This window comes from Malania oleifera, chromosome 8 (assembly GCF_029873635.1).
Source record: "Malania oleifera isolate guangnan ecotype guangnan chromosome 8, ASM2987363v1, whole genome shotgun sequence".
NCBI lineage: Eukaryota > Viridiplantae > Streptophyta > Magnoliopsida > Santalales > Ximeniaceae > Malania > Malania oleifera.
The window spans coordinates 70453436-70478385 of NC_080424.1; positions in this window are offsets into that span (position 1 = coordinate 70453436).

Below are 24950 nucleotides of genomic sequence, written 5' to 3' on the forward strand. Positions count from 1 at the left end.
ATATTTTGCTAACATCTAGTTCAACCTAAGAGAAAGGTTTAAAATTCCAATTCACCCCCCTCTTGGAAATACACCAATTCTAACACAGTCTGTACGTTCGATGGGTCTGCCAGACCTGGTCCATACACAAGGGGCGCTCACACTTCTTAAAATCACATCGACCATCCAACCTCACGCCACTTCGTACGGCAGTGTTAACACAAATATCATGATGAATCATGAACACGTAGCATCTGTACCGTGCAAGTGCTAGCCTAGACCAAGCCAACCAAGTTTTGATAACATATAACATATACTAAAATAGTGATACATGGATATTTCATACTATTAATTGCCAAATCAATATCATCATGTCGTTTTGCATATATATATGTATATCATGAAAATCATCGGCCCGTACGCTGGTATTTCATACTTATAGCTCGGCCCGTACACCGACAAACATATCCATCGCTCGGCCCGTACGCCACAAACATATCCATAGCTTGGCCCGTACGCCAGCAAACATAACCATAGCACTGTCCGTACGCCGGCAAACATATCCATAGCTCGGCTCGTACGCCGAAAAATCATATAAAAATCTCAGCCCATACGCCAGTTTTTCATTATAAAAATTCATATCTTTATTATATCTCCATAAAATAGTCTTTCATTATAATTCTACTCATGCCACACGAAATAGGTTTTCCGTATATTTGACATACCATCATTTTCGGCAGTATTTCCCAAATATAAGTCATATATAAGTATATTTATTTTCTTGAAATCAGATGCTGTAATAACATACATACATTTTCGTAAAATAACTAACTTAGTTTATCCCCTTACCTGATTCTTGAAAAGCCTCTAAGTGAAATACTCCTGCACCCGCAGGGTTCCCCGCTTAACACCCTAAAAACGACATTTCCCAAAACTAAAGTTTAGTATTTCTACGCGTACTACGCTTTCTACAACTGTCAAATAGCCAAATACTGAGTAGAAAGTCTTACCCTGAATCTGGGATGGTTTTCAACTCAGCCCCACTGACGATCCACTCTAGCAGATTTGATGAAAACTCTCCTAGGAGTGTCGTTGTGGCTTCAAATCGTCGAACCGGGGAAATCCGGCCCAGAAACTTAGAGAGAAGGAGGAGAAACCGAAGGGAGGGAGAAATAGTGAATTTTGCAGCCAAAATAAGTTGTAAATCGCGTTTAACCACTATTTATATTGCAGCCTTCGTCAACGAGCCACGTCACCTTGTCGACGAGGTCATGAAGACAACTTGTCGACAAGCTCTCTCCTCATCGACGAAATTCAGAGGCACCCAAAAATTCTCTCTGTATTTTCAAATTGACGAAGAGTACCCTCGTTGACGAGTCCAATCATCGCGTCATCGACCAACGCTACCCCCTTTTAATTTCCTTTTCTCCCTTCATTTTATTATTTGAATATTATAAATTCTTTGGGTCACTACAGTGAATGCCAGCCATTTGGGGGTAACTGCTATAACTGTGGCTAGTCAGGTCACATGGCTTGGGATTGTTACACACCAAAGAGGGGTACACCCACTTTTAGTCAAAATTGGGGACGTAATCAGGTATTCCAGGGAACCTATCAGGTGAACACAGCTCCGGCAAGGGTATACTTGCTTACTCCAGTGGATGCTGAGCATGCGGGGAATGTGGTGACAGGTATTATGATGTTACTTTTAAATAGAGCTATGATTTTATTTGATTTGGGTGCGACCCACTCCTTTATATCTTTGAATTTTGTAAAATTGTGTGGGGTGGAAACCCAAGTCATGACTGAAGGATTGTCTATAGCCACACCATCTAGGTGTGTATCATTCTGTAGGAGGATGTTAGCAGACTGCCCAGTGGTAATTAAGGGAAGATTGCTACCGGTGAATCTTGTGGTATATAACATGTCTAGGTTTGATGTCACACTAGGGATGGATTGGTTATCTTCCAGTTATTTTGTGATTGACTGTCATGGAAAGGTAGTAGTATTCAGACCACCTGCGAATTTGTAGGTTCGTGTGTGCCTTCGATGCCATAGGTTCTATCGACATTACAGCCGAGGAGGTTACTCTTGGACGAATGTCAAGGGTACGTAACTTGTGTGAGGGAACCGCTACAGGGTGATTTGAGGCTCGAGGATATTCGAGTGGTTAACGAGTTTCCAGATGTGTTTCAAAAAGACTTACCCGGTTTACCTCCAGATCGTGAGGTGGAGTTTGCGATAGAATTGCTGCCTAGAAAGCCACTAATCTCTAAAGCTCCGTACCAGATGGCTCCTAGAACTTCAGGAGTTGAAGGAGCAGTTGCAAGAATTACTAGACAAGGGCTTTATTTGACCGAGTGTTTCGCCCTGGGGAGCTCCAGTTTTGTTTATGAAAAAGAAGGACAGGTCGATGCGTATGTGCATTCATTACCATGAGATCAACAAGGTGACTGTGAAGAATCGTTATCCCTTGCCTCGTATTGATGATCTCTTTGACCAGCTGCAGGGGACGCATGTCTTTTCGAAGATTGACCTACGATCAGGGTATCATCCGGTGAGAGTTCGATATGAAGATGTTGCGAATACGACTTTTCGAACCAGATATAACCACTATGAGTTTTTAGTCATGCATTTTGGGTTAACGAATGCTCCAGTAGTGTTCATGGATCTGATTAATAAGGTTTTCCATGAGTACCTGGACCAGTTCGTAGTGCTGTTCATCAACGAAATTATGGTATACTCGAGGAGTTTGGAAGAGCATGAAAACCATCTGAAGTTGGTGCTACAGATTCAACGAGAGAAGAAGTTATATGTTAAGCTGAAGAAGTGTGAGTTCTGGTTGAATTAGGTTTCATTATTAGGCCATGTGGTGTCTAAGGGGGGTATCTTAGTGAATCCTAACAAGATTGAAGTTGTGGTCGACTGGGTAAGACGAAGGAGTGTGTAGGAGGTTCGGAGTTTTTTAGGATTGGCGGGTTACTATCGTCGGTTCGTGGAGGGATTCTCTAAGTTGTCCAGGCCTCTGACATGATTGACTAGGAAGGGAGTGAAGTTTGATTGGACCGAGGATTGTGAGCAGTGTTTCCAGGAGCTGAAACAGCGATTGGTTATTGCTCCGGTTTTGACCATTCTTTCGGGGGATGGCGATTTTGTGATCTATAGCGACGCATCTCTGAAGGATTTGGGGTGTGTGCTTATGTAGCAGGGTAAGGTAATAGCATATGCTTCTCAGCAACTCAAGGAATACGATAATAATTACCCTACACATGATCTGGAATTAGTTGCTGTAGTTTATGCACTGAAGATCTGGCGACACTACCTGTATGGTGTTCAATGCGAGATTTTCACTGATCACAAAAACCTTAGGTACTTTTTCACGCAGAAGGAGTTGAACATGAGGCCGATACGGTGGCTTGAGTTGATCAAGGACTACGATTGCACCATCAATTATTACCCGAAAAAAGCTAATGTGGTGGCTGATGCGTTGAGTCAGAAGTCAGAGCATGCGATAGTATCTGCAGTTGTAGCTCATAATCATATCATACGAGATGTGGAAAGCCTTGGCATAGAGTTGGTGTTTGGTGATCATCAGACTTTCATTGCTAGTTTGGTGATCCAACCGACTTTGTTTGAGCATATTAAAACCGCACAGGCTAGTGATGTGGAGTTGACTGAGATTATGGAGAAAGTGCAGCAGGGGTTAGTTGTGGACTTTAAAATCTCTAAAAGAGGTGTGTTAAGGTTTGGAACAAGGTTGTGTGCTCCAAATGACGACGAGATCAAAAGGATGATTCTAGAGGAAGCGCATCGTTCTTTGTATATGGTACATCCGGGTAGCACAAAGATGTATCAGGATTTACGCGATACCTTTTGGTGGAGTGGTATAAAAAGGTAGATTACTCAATTCGTGGATCAGTGTCTGACGTGTCAGCAGGTGAAGGCTGAACATCAGAGGCTGGCAAGGCCACTACAACCCTTAGCTATTCCAGAGTGGAAATGGGAGCATATTTCCAAGGATTTTGTGACTGGATTGCTGCCAGCACTTCATAGGTAGAATGCTATCTGGGTGATCATGGACAGGCTGACTAAATCTGCTCACTTTATACCGATGAAGGTTAACTACCATTTGAGTAGGCTAGTAGACATGTATGTGCATGAGATAGTTAGAATGCATGAGGTACCGGTGTCCATTGTGTCAGATCGAGATCCGAGGTTTACCTCTCATTTCTGGAAGAGCTTGCAGGAAGCACTGGGGATGAAGCTTACTTTTAGTACAACGTTCCACCCCTAGACTAATGGATAGTCGGAGAGAACAATACAAATTGTTGACTTTTTGAGTCTGATCCCTGTTTTGATGCTGACAAAGCACAAGTATCTCATGTGTGCATTTAGTGTTTTTGAACAGGTTCATGATTCAGCACACACATGAGGTAAACACAATATCATATTTTTTCGGCATATTCCATAAAGACTAAAGCACAAAAGACAAAGACGTTAATTTTAATATATGCATTTAATTTTTATATCTCTCGTCTGTAATAATGCATGCATCTGCATGATGTGTTTGAATGCTTAGAATGACTGTAGATAAACCCCAGGGACCAGCACAACTCACCAAAAACCTTTTTGTAAAAAGACTAAAATCATACAAAGTTTTTGGAATAGCTTTAGGCTAAAGGATGTGACGACACCAGGTTGCTTGATCATGTGTGTGTGCATGTGATGCACTATACTAAAACTCTTTTGTGAAAATACTGGAATTGCAATGAACTGTGTATATTTTGTGTCATGATAACACTCATATGACACACACCGATATAACCTGGATCTGCCTTGGTGAGATGTGTCTCACCCCTACTGTACGTATATATTTTTCAGGTCCTTCGGGTAATCGGAACTAGCGTCCTTGCATTGGGAGCGTAGTGGTCGGTGTGCTGCGGATAGTACTTGTGTAAGTACGAGGACTCTATCAGGTTGTCATTTTGGGGTTTTGATTGGCCCCCGATTTTATGTTTTGTATTATGGAGCCTAGACTCCTTTTTGTATACAGTCTAGTGTGGTACTGAATATGTAGAGAAAGACCTTTTTTTCGCTGTGTATATGTAATGTATATGAATGTGTAAAGGGTGTACGGGAACCCCACGGGCTCGGACCCTTATTCATTGTGCTATGTCATTGATGATTTATATGATATAGGGACAGGTTAGATTATTGAAATTAGGATAGCTTCCCAAGAGGGGGTGAATTGGGAACTTAAAAACTTTCTTTTTAATTGTTTGTTTAACCAATTCTTTTACTTGTTTGTTTATTTGTCAAAAACACAATAACTTGGTTTCTTTTATACAATCAACAACACAAGCACTTAAACAACTAAATCACCAATCAACCTTTCAATCAACCACACTATCCAAACTAATCAAACACAATTTGAAAGTAAACAACAAAAGAAAAATTAAGATATACACTAGTAAGAAATTAGGATGGTTGTTTGTTTATGTATGCCTTATAAATATGAATCAAGCCCTGTAGTTGAATGATATGTTTGTTAAAATAAATTTGCTTCTTTTATATGATTTACAACCACACATCCACACTCTTCCCAAAATTCAGAATTTAAGTAAACTAATAGTTAATTTTCTTTGGGTGTTTTAACCAAGTAACGTACTCCCATATGGTTTCCGCAAAGTATGGTTTAACCAACGTACTCCCTTTCGGTTCTTGACCCCCAAACAAAATTAAACTTTAAGTTTGTTTAATTTCCAAATATACATAGTATATATGATTTCATATTTAAACCATCCACGCAATATAAATATGCTAAAAATAAAGAGTAAGGGAAAGAGAGAGTGAGACACAGGATTTTACAAGGTTCGACTTCAATACAGCCTACTTTCTCACCTTTGGCAAAACCACCAAAGGATTAACTAAACCTGTTCCTTTACCGGGCGGAACAATACTTTACACACTCCTTCTGAAAGCTAGAGCAGCACCTCTCTAAGCCACAATCCCTCGCCTAGCCAATGATCCAGAAAACCTGGAATCGTCACAATGTACAAGAATATAATATAAATTCTATGTAAAAAAAATACTCTCAAAATTTAGAGCAGATTGTATAAATTGAGATGTAAATAGTACTTCAAAAAACCAAAGCAAAATAGAATATATATATATATATATATGAAGTTCTAAAGCTTTTAGAAGTCACCAATGGTTTGTTTAAAAAATAAATGGAATTGCAACCTGAAACCAAGTTTTGATATTTTCAATCTACCAAAATTGTAGAATTCCTCTCCAGCAAAAGATGTGAGCAAAGAAAAACTTTAGGAGAATTTCAACACAAGATGAATTCCAAATTTTGTCTTATTTCTCTCTTTTCTTGTGTTTTCTTTATCATGTTTTTTCATTACCCAAAGAGGTATTTATAGGCAATTTAAAAGATCTACGTCCACATCAAATTAGGTAAACTTTGAAAAAACATTAAATTATTGACTAAATTTTGGAATTCAAAATTTTAAAAGATCAACATCCACATCAAATTAGGTAAATTTTGAAAAAACATAAAATTGTTGACTAAATTTTGAAAGATCAACATCCACGTCAAGTTAGGTAAACTTTGAAAAAACATTAACTTGTTGACTAAATTTTGAAATTCAAAATTTTAAAAGATCAACATCCACATCAAATTAGATAAACTTTGAAAAAACATTAACTTGTTGACTAAATTTTGAAATTCAAAATTTTAAAAGATCAACATCCACATCAAATTAGGTAAACTTTGAAAAAACATTAACTTGTTGACTAAATTTTGAAATTCAAAATTTTAAAAGATCAACATCCACATCAAATTAGGTAAACTTTGAAAAAACATTAAATTGTTGATTAAATTTTAAAATTCAAAAATTTGAAAGATCAACATCTACATCAAATTAGGTAAACTTTGAAAAAAAGTTAAAATTTTTTACTAAATTTTGAAATTCAAAATTTTAAAACAAGCTTTCCATTGAGATCTGAAATCTGGTGTACGCGGCAGTCGTCTCCCACGACATGGTAGTCGTCTGTCATAATTAAAATTTCAACCCAAAATACTGGTTCTCGTCTGCCAGAACATAGGCAGTCGTTTATCATAGTTAAAATTTTAAACTCAAAACACTTTGATTAAACCCTTTAACTTGCCAGTCATCTGTCCATAGACAGACAGTCGTCTGTCAGGTGCATGGCTTATCAGAAACTCTCTTTTTATTTTGAAAACTTTCCTTCCTTTAAGACCTTTGTTATTTGATTTCAAAAAGATGTTTTAAGCTATTTAAAACAAAGTATTTCTTAGTTTCTTTTGTTTTTATAAGAGCTTCACATATCTAAATGACATTTGGTTTTGAAGTACTTACAACAGTTCTTCTAATTACGGTTTTCTTAAATCCTTCAGCCTCTTTCAGCCTTTTGAGGTTCACTTTTGACTTTGGGTTTACTTGCCCTTAAACTTCTTCATTTGTCATTCATTGCCTTCAATATTCTGAGGAGCTTTCACTAGATTAACATTAAGCTTCAACCTATCAACCTTGAGAGTTCGTTTACTTAAAACACATCACTTAACATCATATGTTAAAGCATCATTCATTTTGTTATAATCAAAACGGGATTGAAAAGCTCAGTTAGGTTAGCAATCTCCCCCTTCTTGATGATGACAAATGAGGAGCAAAAAAATATGAATAAGTGTAAAAAATATCCCCCTCACAACTTGCTTTATTCTACTCCCCCTTCCGATAAGCATTTCTTTAACAATTTTTAGATTCAAGTCCAATCATGCCCATTGCTCAATTTTCTCATTGCTCAAATTTTTCATTCTAATCATACTCAACATGCTCAAGTTTCAATATCATGCTATCAATATCATGCTTTATCATGTTTGCTTTATCATGTTTTCAATCAATTTAACCATACTCAACATGCTCAAGTTTCAATATCATGCTATCAATATCATGCTTGCTTTATCATGATTTCAATCAATTTAATCTTTATCATGCCCATCAAGCTCACAATCATGCCAAGATTTTGCTTAAATACTACTCCCCCTTTTGACATCAATCAAAAAGGGTAAACATTAAAATGTGCATATGACCACACACTCCTCAATCATGCCAAGATTCAACATCATATTTCAAATTGGGCATTATTATTTCATATGTGTTGTGACATTTTTGAATTTTCAATCACGCATATGGTGCTCAACTTAGTAATTTTCATGCTTAGATTTTCAAAAATACCAATTTAAAGATACCAATTTTTTCAAACATCCACATGTAGCATGCTGCATATCACATATCATGAGCCTAAGAGACAAGGAAAGCAATTCAAACTCAGTGTTGAATTATGCAACACGTCAAAGTACATGCCAAAAAAAATTTTGATCACTTAAAAGGGACAAACCCTAGGTGACCCTAGAGATTGTAGATATTTCTTTAAGTCTGGTTCCTTTTAGTTTACTTCTCTACTATGTAGTAGACCAAGTTCTCTTCTTATGGTTATAAATCTATCTTCTGAGAGTGGTTTAGTAAAGATATCAGCCCATTGGTCATTTGTATTGATGAATTTCGGATTTATGTCTTCTTTTTTAACATGATCTCTTAGGAAGTAGTGTCTTATGTCAATGTGCTTTGTTCTTGAGTGTGAAACGGGATTTTTAGATATGTTAATCGCACTCGAGTTATCACACTTAATTAGTACAGTTGTGTAGTTTAAATTGAAATCTCTTAATTGTTGTTTCATTTAAGAGTTTGTGCACAACAACTACCAGCTGCTACATATTCGGCCTCAATAGTTGACAAAGCCATAAAATTTTGTTTCTTAGAAAACCAAGAAAGTAAAGATCTTCCTAAGAAGTGGCATGTGCCACTTGTACTTTTTCTATCTATTTTACAACCATCGTAATCTGCATCCGAATAATTGATCATTTCAAAACCGGTGCCTTTACCATACCATAGTCCCAAGTCCATTGTACCTATTAAGTATCTTAGCATTCATTTAACAACAATTTGGTGTGATTCCTTAGGTGCTGATTGAAAATGTGCACACATACACACACTAAACGTTATATCGGGTCTACTAGCTACTAGATATAATAGACTTCCAATCATGCCTCTATGATATTTTGTGTCTACGGATTTTCCCTTTTCATCTTTGTCTAGGCTGATGGAGGTACTCATAGGTGTGCCTATGGGCTTACTATTTTCCATACCAAATTTTTGTATCATATGTTTTATATATTTGGTTTGACTTATAAAAGTCCCATTTTTTGCTTGTTTAATTTATAGTCCAAGAAAATAATTTAATTCCCCCATCAAGCTCATTTCAAATTCTTCTTGCATACATTTTGCAAATTCTTTACATAGATGTTCATTTGTAGTACCAAATATTATATCATCAACGTAGATTTGAACTAAAAGTATATTATTTTCCTTTTTTTTAATGAACAAGGTGCTATCAATTTTTCCTTTTAAAAATCTATTCTCAATTAGAAATCCACTAAGTCTTTTATACCAAGCCCTAGGGGCCTGTTTAAGTCCATACAAAGCCTTAGTTAGTCTAAATACATGGTTAGAATTTTCAATATCCTCAAAACCAGGGGGTTGTTCAACATATACCTCTTCATTGATATATCCATTCAATAATGCACTTTTGACATCCATTTCGTATAACTTAAACTCTTTGTAGGTAGCATAGGCTAACAACATTCTAGTAGCTTCCACTCTAGTTACAGGGGCAAAGGTTTCGTTATAGTCTATTTCTTCTTCTTGATTGTACCCCTTTGCTACAAGTCTAGCTTTGTTTCTAGTGATTATACCATTTTTATCCTTTTTATTTCTAAATACCCATTTAGTTCCAATGATCGAATGATTTTCTGGTTTGGATACTAATTTCCATACTTGACTTCTTTCAAAAATTGGTTTAATTCTTCATACATTGCAACTATCCAAGATTAATCCTTAAGGGCTTCTTCAATATCTTTAGGTTCATTTTGGGATGGGAATGCATAATGATTGCAAAGGTTCTTTAGTGAGTCACACATCTAGATGGTTCACCTATAATTTGTTCTTGAGGGTTATCTTTCTTATATTTCCATTCTTTTGGAAATTCCATATTTTCTTTGAGTTCATCTTTTGACTTTTCTTCAATTCTATCATTTTCCTCATTGATTTTTATCTCATCCTCCTTTTTGAATACATCATCTTTTTCTTCATTTTTAACCTCTCTTGAAAGAGGGCAAGATTCATCAAAGTTTACGTCAATTGATTCAACTATGGTTAGAGTTTTTTTGTTGTAGACTTTATAGGCTTTACTATTTGTGGAGTATCCTAGGAAAATGTCTTCATCCGATTTAGCATCAAATTTTCCTAAGTTGTCTTTGTTATTTAGGACGAAACACTTACATCCAAAAGCATGAAAGTACTTTATGTTAGGCCTTCTTCCTTTCCACAATTCGTAGGGTGTTTTGTTTAGGTTTGGTCTAATGGAGACCCTATTAATTATATAGCTAGCTGTATTTACAGCTTCGGTCCAAAAATATTTGGGTAGGTCATTTTCATTAAGCATGGTCCTTGCCATTTCTTCGAGGGTTCTATTTTTCCTTTCCACAACTCCATTTTGTTGTGGGGTTTTAGGTGCCGAAAAGTTGTGATTTATGCCACATTTATTACAAAAATTGTCAATATTTTGATTCTTAAATTCTCTTCCTTGGCCACTTCTAATATTTGAGACATATTACCCTTTCTCATTTTGAAGCTTCTTACATAAAGTGATTAATGAGTTGCAAGCTTCTTCTTCGTTAGCTAGGAACAACACCCATGTGTATCTTGAGTAATCATCAACAATTACATAGGCGTATTGTTTTCCTCCTAAAATTTGGGTTCTAGAAGGACCAAACAAGTCTATGAGTTCTAGGGGTCTACTAGTTGATATATGTTTCTTCTTTTTGAAACTTTTTTTGGTTTGCTTTCCTAATTGACAAGCATCACAAACTTTATCTTTGACAAATTTTGTTTTAGGCAAGCCTTTAACTAAATGCCTTTTAGAGAGCTTGTAAATAATATCCATGTTAGCATGTCCTAACCTCCTATGCCAAAGCCAACTATTTTCACTCATGGCTGCTAGACAAGTTATGTCTTGAGGGATTAAACTATTAAGGTTTATGCAATAAACATTGTTCATTCTAAGTGCAATGAATAATGTATTTTGATTCTTAGAATCTCGTATTATGCATTTGTCTCTCTTAAACATTATTTCACATCCTTTATCGCTAAGTAGACTAATACTTAGTAGATTATGCTTTAGACCATCTACTAACAAGACATCATCTATAGAAAGTGAGGAGTCTTTACCTATTTTACCTATTTTGAGGATCTTGCCTTTTACATTGTCACCGAAGGTTACAAATCCTCCATCCTTTGGAGTGAGAGAGGTTAATTTAGATTTATCTCCCATCATATGCCTTGAACATCCACTATCCAAGTACCATTTATCCTTAGACAGAGTGGTCCTAAAGCAAACCTACAAGAAAGGATTCAAGTTGTTATTTTTAGAATCCAAACTTTCTTAATTTTCTTTAGATTTCACCTATTTTTAGTATTTATCTTCCACTCATATTTTACTCTTGTATACTTTTTCTTAAGTGGACAATTAAACATTATGTGTCCTTTCTTTTTGTACATGTAGCACGTGGTGTGCTCATGAATATTTGTTGATGAAGTACACTCATAATATTTAGATTAATTTACAAAATATCCCATATACAAGTTTTTCTTTCTTTTGTTTGAGGCTCCACTATAACCAATTCCTTCTTTGTTGTTTGTCATCCTTTGTTGTCCTACCATCTTTTCAAAGTTGTCCTTACCTTTGGTAAAGTTATAGATGACCTTTTCTTTCTCTTGAATTTGATTTTTGAGATTATTTATTTCTTGCATAATTTTGCTATCTTCATTCACTTGAAACTCAGCTAACTTTTGAGATAAGTTATCTACTTTATCTCAAGTTCTTCAATCTTTAAATCTTTTTCTTCTTCAACAAGTATTGCAGATTCAGGTTGATTTTTAAGTGCTTCGTTTTTTTCTTTCAAGTTTGTGTTCCTCTTCGAGATTTTAATGAATTTGTTATGTAAAAAGAGTAATTCAGCTTGAAGTTCTTTATAAGCTGGCATACATTCACATAAATTACTGCAAGACTCATTACATGAATCTTTAGAGAGGGAATAATAATAGTTTACCTCTTTGTTATGCACCATGAAGCACATGTTTTCTACTTCTCAATCACTTGGCTCACTTTTCGATTCACTCGAACTAGTGTCATCCCAAGTTGCCTTCATTGCAGGCTTCTTTTTCTTCTTGCCCTTCTTGAGTTGTGGGCATTCCGGTTTGATGTGCCCGACCTTTTTACAATGATAGCAAGTGGGAGGATCATTTTTGTTTTTGTATTCTTTTTTATTACTTTCTCCTTTTTTAGCTTTTGATCCATTAAATTTTCTAGTGAATTTTTTGTTTCCCCTCAAGAATTTTCCAAGTCTTTTAGTTATGAGTGCTAAGTCCTCATCTTCTAATTCACTATATTCATTATCTTCCTCACATGAATATTCTTTCAAAGCTTTTAGAGCTATAGACTTCTTATTTTTGTTTTCAGTGCTTCTTTCTTTCAACATCATTTCATAGGTAAGATTTCTTCCTTTCATAATGGCTATGGCTTTTGGTACCCAAATAGGTGGAAGTGCTCTTAGAATTTTACGGATCATCTCATGGGTGGAATAAGTTTTTCCTAAGGCACTTAAAGAGTTTATGATATGGGTGTACCTAGTGTACATGCTTGTTATACTTTCATCGGAGTTCATCCTAAAAACTTCATATTCACTGGTTAACATATCGATTCTACTTTCCCTAACATCTACCGTCCCTTCATAAGTTACTTCCAATTTATCTCAAATCTCTTTGTCTATTTTACATGCCATTACTCTGTTGAATTCATTTGCATCAAGTGCATAATATAATATGTTTATTACACTTGAGTTAATTTGCAACATTTTATAATCTGAATCGTTTAGTTCTTTATCTTCTTTAGGTTCCTCTTTTCCATCCCCTAGTTTAGTGGGGATTAGATTTCTATTTGTTACAACGTTCCATGCCTTCCAATCCATTGTTTGAAGATAGATTCTCATTCGTTGCTTGCAGAAGGTGTAATTTACTCCACAAAAAATAGGTGGCCCAGTTGAGGATTGACCCTCACAAATGGGTGCTACTCCTATTTGTGCCATTTAGATCTTTATATAGCTACTTGTTAGGTTTTTCTATAACTGGGCTCTAATACCAATTGAAATTAGGATAGCTTCCCAAGAGGGGGGTGAATTGGGAATTTAAAAACCTTCTTTTTAATTCCTTTTAAGAATACTTAACTTCTTTTATTGTTTAACCAATTCTTTTACTTGTTTGTTTAATTTTTCAAACACACAATAACTTGGTTTCTTTTATACAATTAACAACACAAGCACTTAAACAACTAAATCACCAATCAACCTTTTAATCAACCACACTATCTAAACTAATCAAACACAATTTGAAAGCAAACAACCAAACCAAAATTAAGATATACAGTAGTAAGAAATTAGATGGTTGTTTGTTTATGTATGCCTTATAAATATGAATCAAGCCCTGTAGTTGAATGATATGCTTGTTAAAATAAATTTGCTTCGTTTATATGATTTACAACTACACATCCACACTCTTCCCAAAATTCAGAATTCAAGTAAACTCATAGTTAATTATCTTTGGGTGTTTTAACCAAGGAACGTACTCTCGTATGGTTTCCACAAAGTATGGTTTAACCAACGTACTCCCTTTCGGTTACTGCAACCCAAATTAAAATTAAACTTTAAGTTTGTTTGATTTCCAAATATACGTAGTGTATATGATTTCAAATTTAAACCATCCACGTAATATAAATATGCTGAAAATAAAGAGTAAGAGAAAGAGATATTGAGACACAGGATTTTACGAGATTCAGCTTCAACACAGCCTACGTCCTCGCCTTTGGCAAAACCACCAAAGGATTCAATAAACCTGTTCCTTTATCGGGCGGAATAATACCTTTACACACTCCTTCTAAAGGCTAGAGCATCACCTCTCTAAGCGATAATCCCTCGCCTAGCCAACGATCCAGCAAACCTGGAATCGTCACAATCTACAAAAAAATAATATAAATTCCGCGTACAAAAAATACTCTCAAAATTTAGAGCAGGTTGTAGAAATTGAGATGTAAATAGTTCTTCAAAAAACCAAAGCAAAATAGATATATGAAGCTTTAAAGTTTTTAGAAGTCACCAATGGTTCGTTTAAAAGAGAAATGAAATTTCAACCTGGAACCAAGTTTTGATATTTTCAATCTACCAAAATTGTAGAATTCCTCTCCAGAAAAAGAAGTAATAACCCAAGAATTTCTACAAGACTCGTCAACGAACATAGGGGCTTCATCAACAAGGGCTCTTCAGGATCTCGTCGACGAAGCCCCATCTCATCGACGAGAAGATACTGAGAGAGGGTTTAAAGCAAACTAAAACTCGTCGATGAGGGTGCAGGTTCGTTGATGAACTTTCTACAGAACTCGTCAATGAGGTGACGTGTCTCATCGACGAATATAGCCCTATAAATAGCTATAACTCGAATTTTTAATCAAATCTTCAGCGCAAAACCCTTTTCTCTCTCTCTCTCTCTCTCTCTCTCTCTTACAACTCCCTCCCCTTCTCTCTTCGATCCTAGCCCCATTTCTCGCTGGATTGAAGATCTGAGGCCACCACGATGCTCTTGGCGAAGTTCTCTACAAGTTTGCCGAAGCAAATCCTGGAGAAAGTTGGTTTGAAATTCATCCCAAATCTAGGGCAAGGTATTTTATTCAGATTATGCCTTCCTTGTAGTTATAAGAAATGTTATAGGTAAGAAAATACTGATGTTTTGTTCTGGGGGATATTATTTTCAGGATGTTGAGCTAGGAACCCTGCGGGTATAGGGCAAGAGTTTAGTAGGGGCTTTTTAGATTTAAGGTAAGGGAAATATGCTATGCTAGAAATTTTTAATATGTATATAGAAGATTATGAAAGTGTATTTACAAGCATGTATATTAGATTATTTTCCAGAGAATTATGAATATTATTTTTATAGCAGAATTACAAAAATTGAGCATGAGACTACGTTATTTCAAATCTGTGGCTTGAGTTTATTACAATACAATACGTATAGATTTTACAGTATTACAGATATACATATATTCATATATTTCAGAATACTAGAAATAAAATGAGACTTACAGTATTTCTCAGAAAACATGATTTCTAAATCATAACACTCAGACAGTTTATTCAGAAAGATTATACAGCGATAGGATCAAGATGCTAGAGCAAATATACAGAGTATACATATATTATATAGAGAGCACATAGATATTGTATACAGAGCACACATATATTATATACAGAGCATACAAATATTATATATAGAGTATACAGATACTATATACAAATATTTTATACAGATAGTACAGATAGAAAACACAGATGTTATATATATTTCTATCAGATATCTCAGTTAATACAACTCAGAATTATAGTGTCATGGTTGTTTTTGAAATCATGTTAAAAGAAGCAAGATGAGTATATATTTACATATGTATACAGTATTACACGATATCAAATCCCTGTGGAAATTACAGTCATATACATTTACAGCATAGCATGGTACTGTTGCTAGTTTCAGACACGGGCAACCACATGACTTAGATAGCATGTCGATTTCGTCTAACCGTGCTAGGAGAGATTTTCAGTCTCCCCAGCATGTTGGGCTGAGGTGGCCGATTAGACGATGACAGAGATTTGAGATAGCCCGAAGTGGTTGCAGTGGGCTAGGATCTACATAGATCATTACAGATTGGCAAATGATAAAGATTGATTTACCTAGAGGGCTGACCAGAGTAAGTCCAGCCAACGGGCCGCACAACCCTATCATGAGGGGTTATATCATGATATACAGATCCGAGGGTATAGCAGAAGTTCTTATGTACAGATATATCACATAGCAACAATTTATACTATTATACTAGCAGTACCATCAGATAGCAAACTCAGATACACAGTCATATTTTAAAGATTACATGATAGATAGACATATTCAGTACAATTTATCAGTTTTCACATATTTCAGTATTATTTTAGTATTTTAAATATGTAACTATGCCGCCACACACTAGTAGTAGCATATTTCCACTTACTGAGCGTTGTCTCATCCTAGTGACTTATCATTTTTTTTAGGAAATCTAGCAAGACGAGCAGATCAAGCTCGCGGATAGAGGTTGACTTGAGCTGCCCTTGTGAGAAGGGTAAGTATTTTTAAGATAACAGTGTTTTGAGATAGTTTTCAAATTATAGTCACGCCATTGGGTATTTTGTATTGTAAATATATTACAGAGCTTTATAGTTTTCTGGTATTGTATTGTAAATAGCAGTTCCCAGTTTTTTTTTTTTTTTTTGTTTACCGCTGTCTAGTTTTGTATGACGTACAGAGTTTTCCTCAGTGCTCCTTTGGGCCTAGGATGTTATTAGTAGTATTTCCAAAAAATGACATTTATTATATTTAGAGGGAAAGGAAAAAAAATGTTGAATAAATAGCAGGTCGTTACAGTTTGGTATCAGAGCCTATGTTGCTAGATTCAGTAGACTCTAGAATGCAGCGGATACAATACCAGAAAATAGGAAAAGATTTTGAGGATTTGTTCTGTGGTCTGAATACGGGATTATCGTGGTGGTTTCTGTGTTTTTCCTAGGGTTGCGATTTCAGGAAAATCATAGTAAACTATCGACGAGTTGTGTGTTTGGGTCGCAAGATTGGATTTTGGGGTAGGAACAAGGGAAATAGTTGACAGTGAATTTGAGGTATTAGTTGGATGGAGTAAAGTAGATCTGTATAGGATTTTAAAATAGTGTTTTGTGTATTTTCAAGGATGGATCCGGGTATGGGAGGTGGAGATACAGACGTCATACTACACAGTGTCACTTAGCAGGTGATGGCTGAGATGGCCAGGAGTGGAGGAGAGCGTAGCTACACGATCGAGCAGTTTACGCGGATGAGACCTCCTTCTTTTGTTGGAGGACTTGACCCGATTATAGCTGAGAATTGAGTTCAGGATCTTGAGGAGATCTTTGCAGTACTAGCATGTACAGACAAGCAGAAAGTGACGTTTTCAACGTTTAAACTGACAGGAGAGGCAAAGCACTGGTGGAGATTAGCGCGTATGATTGAGGAACAGAGGTCGGATCTAGTGCCAGTGTCATGGAGTCGATTCAAGGATTTGTTCTTCAAGTGATATTTCCCTACTATCGTTCGAAGTGCAAAGGTAGCAGAGTTTTTACATCTGACTCAGGGGTTGATGACGGTGACACAGTATGCTGCACGATTTCTTGAGTTATACCGTTTCATACCACATTTAGCACTAGACAAAGAGAAAAAAGCCAGGAAGTTTTAAGAAGGTTTGAAGGAGAGTTTATTTGAGCAAGTTATCAGCTTTCGAGCTCAAACATTCACCGAGGTAGTGGATAAAGCTGTTGTTATTGAGAGTGGTACGTAAAGGAGCGCTGCAGATCAGGGTCAGAGGAAGAGGTTTGCGTCTCAGGATTTATAGGCGAGATCTAGCCGAGAGCAATGGAGAGGAGATCGCTATGGAGGTGGTAGGGGACGGATGATGGGCCGTGGTGGTTTTCATGGTGGATGGGCTGCTCCTACCAGTCCTAGATGTGGCCGCAGACATCCAGGTGAGTGCAGGGTGGGCGAGGACGTCTGCTACAGATGCGCGAGACTTGGGCACCGATCTTGGTCGTGTTAGGGATTGACAACTCAAGAACCAGCTCCCAGACCATACCGGGGTGGTTATTAGGTGCCTCGTGGAGGACAGTAGAGGAATACAGCACTTGCGAGAGTGTATGCATTGACACCGGGTGTCACCGATGTAGCTAGAGATGTAGTTACAGGTACCCTTACTATTTTCTCATTTATAGCTATTGTTTTGTCTGATATAGGTGTCACTCACTCTTTCGTTTTGGAAGTATATGCTAAGTTAATGGGGTATGAGGCACAATTGTTAGATATTGGGTTGGCTATAACTACGCTGACTGGGTCAGTGATGAGATGTAGAAGGGTACTCAGGGGCTTTCCAGTAACTATTTAGGAGAAAGTATTGGCATCTAATTTGGTCATATTAAATATACAAGGATTCGATATAATTCTAGGCATGGACTGGTTGGCAGATAATCACGCTAGTATTAACTGTCATTTGAAAGAAGTAATTTTCAAACCTTTAGGTGAGCCATAATACAAATTTCCTAGTTCGCGGGTACGTTCTTTGCCACAGCTTGTGTCGGCTATACAGGTGAGAAAATTGATTCAAAAAGGTTTTCAGGGATTTTTTGCTTATATTAAAGAATTTCCAAAAGAACTGAAACAAGTTGATATCCCTGTGGTCCGAGAATTTTTCAGATCTATTTCCGAAAGAATTACTTGGTTTTCCACCGGACCATGAAGTTGAGTTTACAGTGGATCTTCTATTAGGGTTAATGCTAGTATCTAAAGCTCCGTATTGGATGACCCCAACTGAGTTAAAAGAACTGAAGGATCAATTACAAGAATTACTAGATAAGGGATTCATTAGGCCCAACGAGCCCTGGGGAGCACCAATTTTGTTTGTGAAAAATAAAGATGGGACCATGAGGATGTGTATTGATTACAAGGAAATAAATAAATTGACAATTAAGAAAAATATCCTCTTCCTAGGATCAACGATTTATTTGATCAGCTCCAAGGGGATAGCCAAGTTCGTCCAGCAGTGCTTGACGTTCCAGCAGGTTAAGGTTGAGCACCAGAGACTAGCAGGATAGTTGCAGCCGTTGTTTATTCCAAAATGGAAGTAGGACCACATTTCTATGGATTTTTTCACGGAGTTACCACCAGTGCGACATGAGCTGAATGTGGTTTGGGTGATTATAGATTGTCTAACGAAGACTGCCCATTTTATCCCTAGTAAAGTCAGCTATTCCATGGATGTACTAGCGGAGATATATGTTCAAGAGATAGTTCGTGTCCATGGTGTACTAGTGTCCATAGTTGCATACCGGGATCCTCAATTTACTTCTCAATTCGAGAAAAGCTTTTAGAAGGCTATGGGTATACAGTTAGCATTTAGTACAACTTTACATCCCCAGAAAAATGGTCAGACTGAGAGGACAATTCAAACTTTAGAAGATATTCTTTGTGCATGCGTGCTAGATTTTGGGGGTAGCTCGACTCAATTCTTACAATTAATTGAATTTGCCTACAATAACAGTTACCAGTCTAGTATCGGGATGGCTCCATACGAGGCACTGTATGGCAGAAGATGTCGTTCTCCTCTCTTCTAGGATGAGTTAGGCAAGAGGCGAGTTTTAGGCCCAGAGTTTGTACAGCAGGCTTGTGAAAAGGTCCGACTAATTAAAGAAAGAATAAGTATCGCACAAAGTTAGTAGAAAAGTTATGTAAACCCTTGCCGCTGGGAGTTGGAGTTTGAAGTGGAAGGTTGGGTATTCTTGAAAGTAGCTCCTATAAGAGGAATTCTGAGATTTGGGAAGAAGGGTAAGTTGAGCCCTAGGTATATTGGCCCTTTTGAGATACTATAGAGGATTGGGTCAGTTGCCTACAGGCTTGCTTTTCCGCCCGTTTTATCTAGAATACACGACGTGTTTTACGTGGCTATGTTCAGTAAATACGTCCCAGACCCATCCCACATTATTAGCTATGCAGAGATAGAGCTTAAGGATTCATTAGTTTATGAAGAAGCACCAATACAGATATTAGACACAAAGACACAAGGGTTATGCACAAAAGAAATTCATTTAGTAAAAGTTTTGTGGAAGAATCACGCTACAGAGGAAGCTTCTTGGGAACTCAAGGAGCAGATCAGACAGAGATACCCGCAGTTGCTCCAAGAGATATAAAGGTAATCAGGTAAAGTATAGTAGTTAGATAAGTTTCTTTGAAGGTACATGTATGGATTTAGTTAGTTCATAATTTTAGTTTTATATATGTAATCTCTTATAACATAGAATGTAACCACGGTATTCCTCCACCATAAGTGAGGGTAGGTAATAAAATAAGTAGACCGTTTTGCCTTCAAAGAATGATGAGATATATGAATAGTAAATTTCGAGGATGAAATTTTATAAGGAGGGGAGAATGTAATAACCCAAAAATTTCTACAGGACTCGTCGACAAATACAGGGGTTTAGTCGACGAGGGCTCTTCAGGATCTCGTCGATGAAGACCCATCTCGTCAACGAGAAGATATCGAGAGAAGGTTTAAAGCAAACTGAAACTCCTCAATGAGGGTGCAGGTTCATCGACGAACTTTCTACAGGACTTGTCGATGAGGTGACATGTCTCGTCGACAAATCCAGCCCTAGAAATAAGTGAAACTCAAATTTTTAATCAAATCTTTAGTAGAAAACCCTTCTCTCTCTCTCTTTCCTACGACTCCCTCCCCTTCTCTCTTCGATCCTGGCCCCATTTCTCGCCGGATTGAAGATCTGAGGCCATCACGACAGTCCTAGTGAAGTTCTATGCAAGTCTGTTGGAGTAGAACGTGGGGAAAGTTGGTTTGAAACTCAACCCAAATCCAAGGTAAGGTATTTTATTTAGATTATTCCTTCCTTCTAGTTATATGAAATGTTGTAGGTAATAAAATACCGATGTTTTGTTCTAAGGGATATTATTTTCAGGATGTTGAGCTAGGAAACCTGTGGGTATAGGGCCATAATTTAGTAAGGGCTTTTCAAATTTAAGATAAGGGAAATATGCTATGCTAGCAATTTTTAATATGTATACAAAAGATTATGAAAGTGCATTTACAAATATGTGTATCAGATTATTTTCTAGAGAATTATAAATATTATTTTTATAGTAGAATTGCACAAAATTGAGTATGAGACTACGTTATTTCAAATGTGTGGCATGAGTTTATTACGGTACAATACGTATAGATTTTACAAGATTACAGATATACAGATATTCAGATAATTCAGAATATTAGAAATAAATGAGACTTACAGTATTTCTCATTAAACATGATTTCTAAATCATAACATTCAAATAGATTATACAGTGATAGCATCAAGATGCTACAGCAGATATACAGAGTATACAGATATTATATACAAAGCACACAGATATTATATACAGAGCATGCAAATATTATACACAGAATATACAAATATTATATTAGAGTATACAAATACTATATACATATATTTTATATAGATAGTACAGACAGAAAACACAGATATTATATATAGTGTATACAGATACTATATACAGATATTTTATACTGATAGTACAGACTGAAAACACAGATGTTATATATACATATATATATATATATATATATATATTTCAGTCAGATATCTTAGTTAATACAGCTCAGAATTACAGTGTTATGGTTGTTTTTGAAGTCATGTTAAAAGCAGCAAGATAAGTAAATATTTACATATGTATACAATATTACACGATATCAAATCCCTGTGGAAATTATAGACAAATATATTTACAGTAGAGCACGGTATCGTTGCTAGTTTCAGACACGTGCAACCACATGACTTAGATAGCATGTGGATTCCGTCTAACCGTGCTATGAGAGATTTGCAGTCTTCCCAGCATGCTGGGCTGACGTGGCCGATTAGATGATCACAGAGGTTTGAGATAGCTCGGAGTGGTTGCGGTGGGCTAGGATCTACATAGATCATTACAGATTGTCAAATGATTGAGATTGACTTACCTGGAGGGCCGATTAGAGTAAGTCCAGCCTACGGGCCGCACAACCCTATCATGAGGGGTTGTATCATGATATACAGATCCGAGGGTATAGCAGAAGTTCCTATGCACAAATATATCACATAACAACAATTTATACTATTATACTAGCAGTACCATCAGATAGCAAACTCAGATACACAGTCATATTTTAAAGATTACATGATAGATAGACATATTCAGTACAGTTTATCAGTTTTCACAAATTTCAGTATTATTTTAGTATTTTAAATATGTAACTATGCCGCCACACACTAGTAGTAGCATGTTTCCACTTACTGAATGTTGTCTCATCCCAATGACTAATCATTTTTTTTTTTTTTGGAAATCCAGCTAGGCGAGCAGATCATGCTCGCGGATAGAGGTTGACTTGAGCTACCCTTGTAGGAAGGGTAGGTATTTTTTAGATAACAATGTTTTTGGATAGTTTTCAGATTATGACGTCACTGAGTATTTTGTATTGTAAATATATTATAAAGCTCTATAGTTTTCTGGTATTGTATTGTATATAGCAGTTCCCAGTATTTTTTTGTTTACCGTACCTAGTTTTGTATGATGTACAGAGTTTTCCTCAGTGCTCCTTTAGGCCTGAGATGTTATTAGTAATATTTCAGGCAGATGACATTTATTATAATTAGAGAGAAAAGGACAAAAAATGTTGAATAAATAGCAGGTCATTACAAAAGATGTGAGCAAAGAAGAACCTCAAGAGAATTTCAGCATAAGATGAATTTCAAATTTTGTCTGATTTCTCTCTTTTCTTGTGTTTTCTCTATCATATTTTTTCATTAACCAAAGACGTATTTATATGCAATTTAAACGATCAACGTCCACATCAAATTAGGTAATCTTTGAAAAAACATTAAATTGTTGACTAAATTTTGGAATTCAAAATTTTAAAAGATCAACATCAACATCAAATTAGGTAAACTTTGAAAGAACATTAAATTGTTCTCTAAATTTTGAAATTCAAAATTTTGAAAGATCAACATCCACATCAAATTAGGTAAACTTTGAAAAAACATTAAATTGTTGACTGAATTTTGAAATTCAAATTTTTAAAAGATCAACATCCACATCAAATTAGGTAAACTTTGAAAAAATATTAAATTGTTGATTAAATTTTGAAATTCAAAATTTTGAAAGATCAACATCCACATCAAATTAGGTAAACTTTGAACAAACATTAAAATTGTTGACAAAATTTTGAAATTCAAAATTTTAAAAGAACACAAGCACTTAAATAACTAAATCACTAATCAACCTTTCAATCAACCACACTATCCAAACTAATCAAACACAATTTGAAAGCAAATAACCAAACCAAAATTAAGATATACAGTAGTAAGAAATTAGATGGTTGTTTGTTTATGTATGCCTTATAAATATGAATCAAGCCCTATAGTTGAATGATATGCTTGTTAAAATAAATTTGCTTCTTTTATATGATTTACAACCACGCATCCACACTCTTCCCGAAATTCAGAATTCAAGTAAAATCTTAGTTAATTTTCTTTAGGTGTTTTAACCAAGTAACGTACTCCCATATGGTTTCCGTAAAGTATGATTTAACCAATGTACTCCCTTTCAATTTCCGCAACCCAAATCAAAATTAAACTTTAAGTTTATTTGATTTTCAAATATATGTAGTGTATATGATTTCAAATTTAAACCATCCACGCAATATAAATATGCTGAAAATAAAGAGTAAGGGAAAGAGAGAGTGAGACACAGGACTTTACGTGGTTGAGCTTCAACACAGCCTACGTCTTCGCCTATGGCAAAACCACCAAAGGATTCACTAAACCTGTTCCTTTACCACGCGGAACAATACCTTTACACACTCCTTCAGAAGGCTAAAGCAACACCTCTCTAAGTCATAATCCCTCGCCTAGTCAACGATCCAGAAAACCTGGAATCTTCACAATCTACAAGAATATAATACAAATTCTACGTACAAAAAATACTCTCAAAATTTAGAGCAGGTTGTAAAAATTGAGATGTAAATAGTACTTCAAAAAACCAAATCAAAATAGAATATATGAAGCTCTAAAGCTTTTAAAAGTCACCAATGGTTCGTTTAAAAGAGAAATGGAATTGCAACCCGGAACCAAGTTTTGATATTTTCAATCTACCAAAACTGTAGAATTCCTCTCCAGCAAAAGATGTGAGCAAAGAAGAACTTCGGGTGAATTTCAGCACAAGATGAATTCCAAATTTTGTCTTATTTATCTCTTTTCTTGTGTTTTCTCTATCATGTTTTTTCATTTCCCAAAGAGGTATTTATAGGCAATTTAAAAGATCAACGTCCACATCAAATTAGGTAAACTTTGAAAAAACATTAAATTGTTGATTAAATTTTGGAATTCAAAATTTTAAAAGATCAACATCCACATCAAATTAGGTAAACTTTGAAAAAACATTAAATTGTTGACTAAATTTTGAAATTCAAAAATTTAAAAGATCAACATCCACATCATATTGTGTAAAGTTTGAAAAAACATTAAATTGTTGATTAAATTTTGAAATTCAAAATTTTGAAAGATCAACATCCACATCAAATTAGGTAAACTTTGAAAACACGTTAAAATTGTTGACTAAATTTTGAAATTCAAAATTTTAAAAGAAGCTTCTCGTTGAGATATGAAATCTGCTCCACGGGGCAGTCATCTCCCACGACATGGTAGTCGTCTATCATAGTTAAAATTTAAACCTAAAATACTGGCAGTTGTCTGCCAGAACATAAGCAGTCGTTTGTGCATAGTTGCCCGTTGTCTGTGCATAGACAGACAGTCGTCTGTCAGGTGCATGGCTTATCAAAAACTCTCTTTTTATTTTGAAAACTTTCATTCCTTTAAGTCCTTTGTTACTTTGATTTCAAAAAGATGTTTTAAGCTCTTTAAAACAAAGTATTTCTTAGTTTCTTTTGTTTTTATAAGAGCTTCGCATATCAAAATGACATTTGGTTTTGAAGTACTTACAACAGTTCTTCTAATTATGGTATTCTTAAATCATTCAGCCTCCTTCAACCTTTTGAGGTTCACTTTTGACTTTAGATTTGCTTGC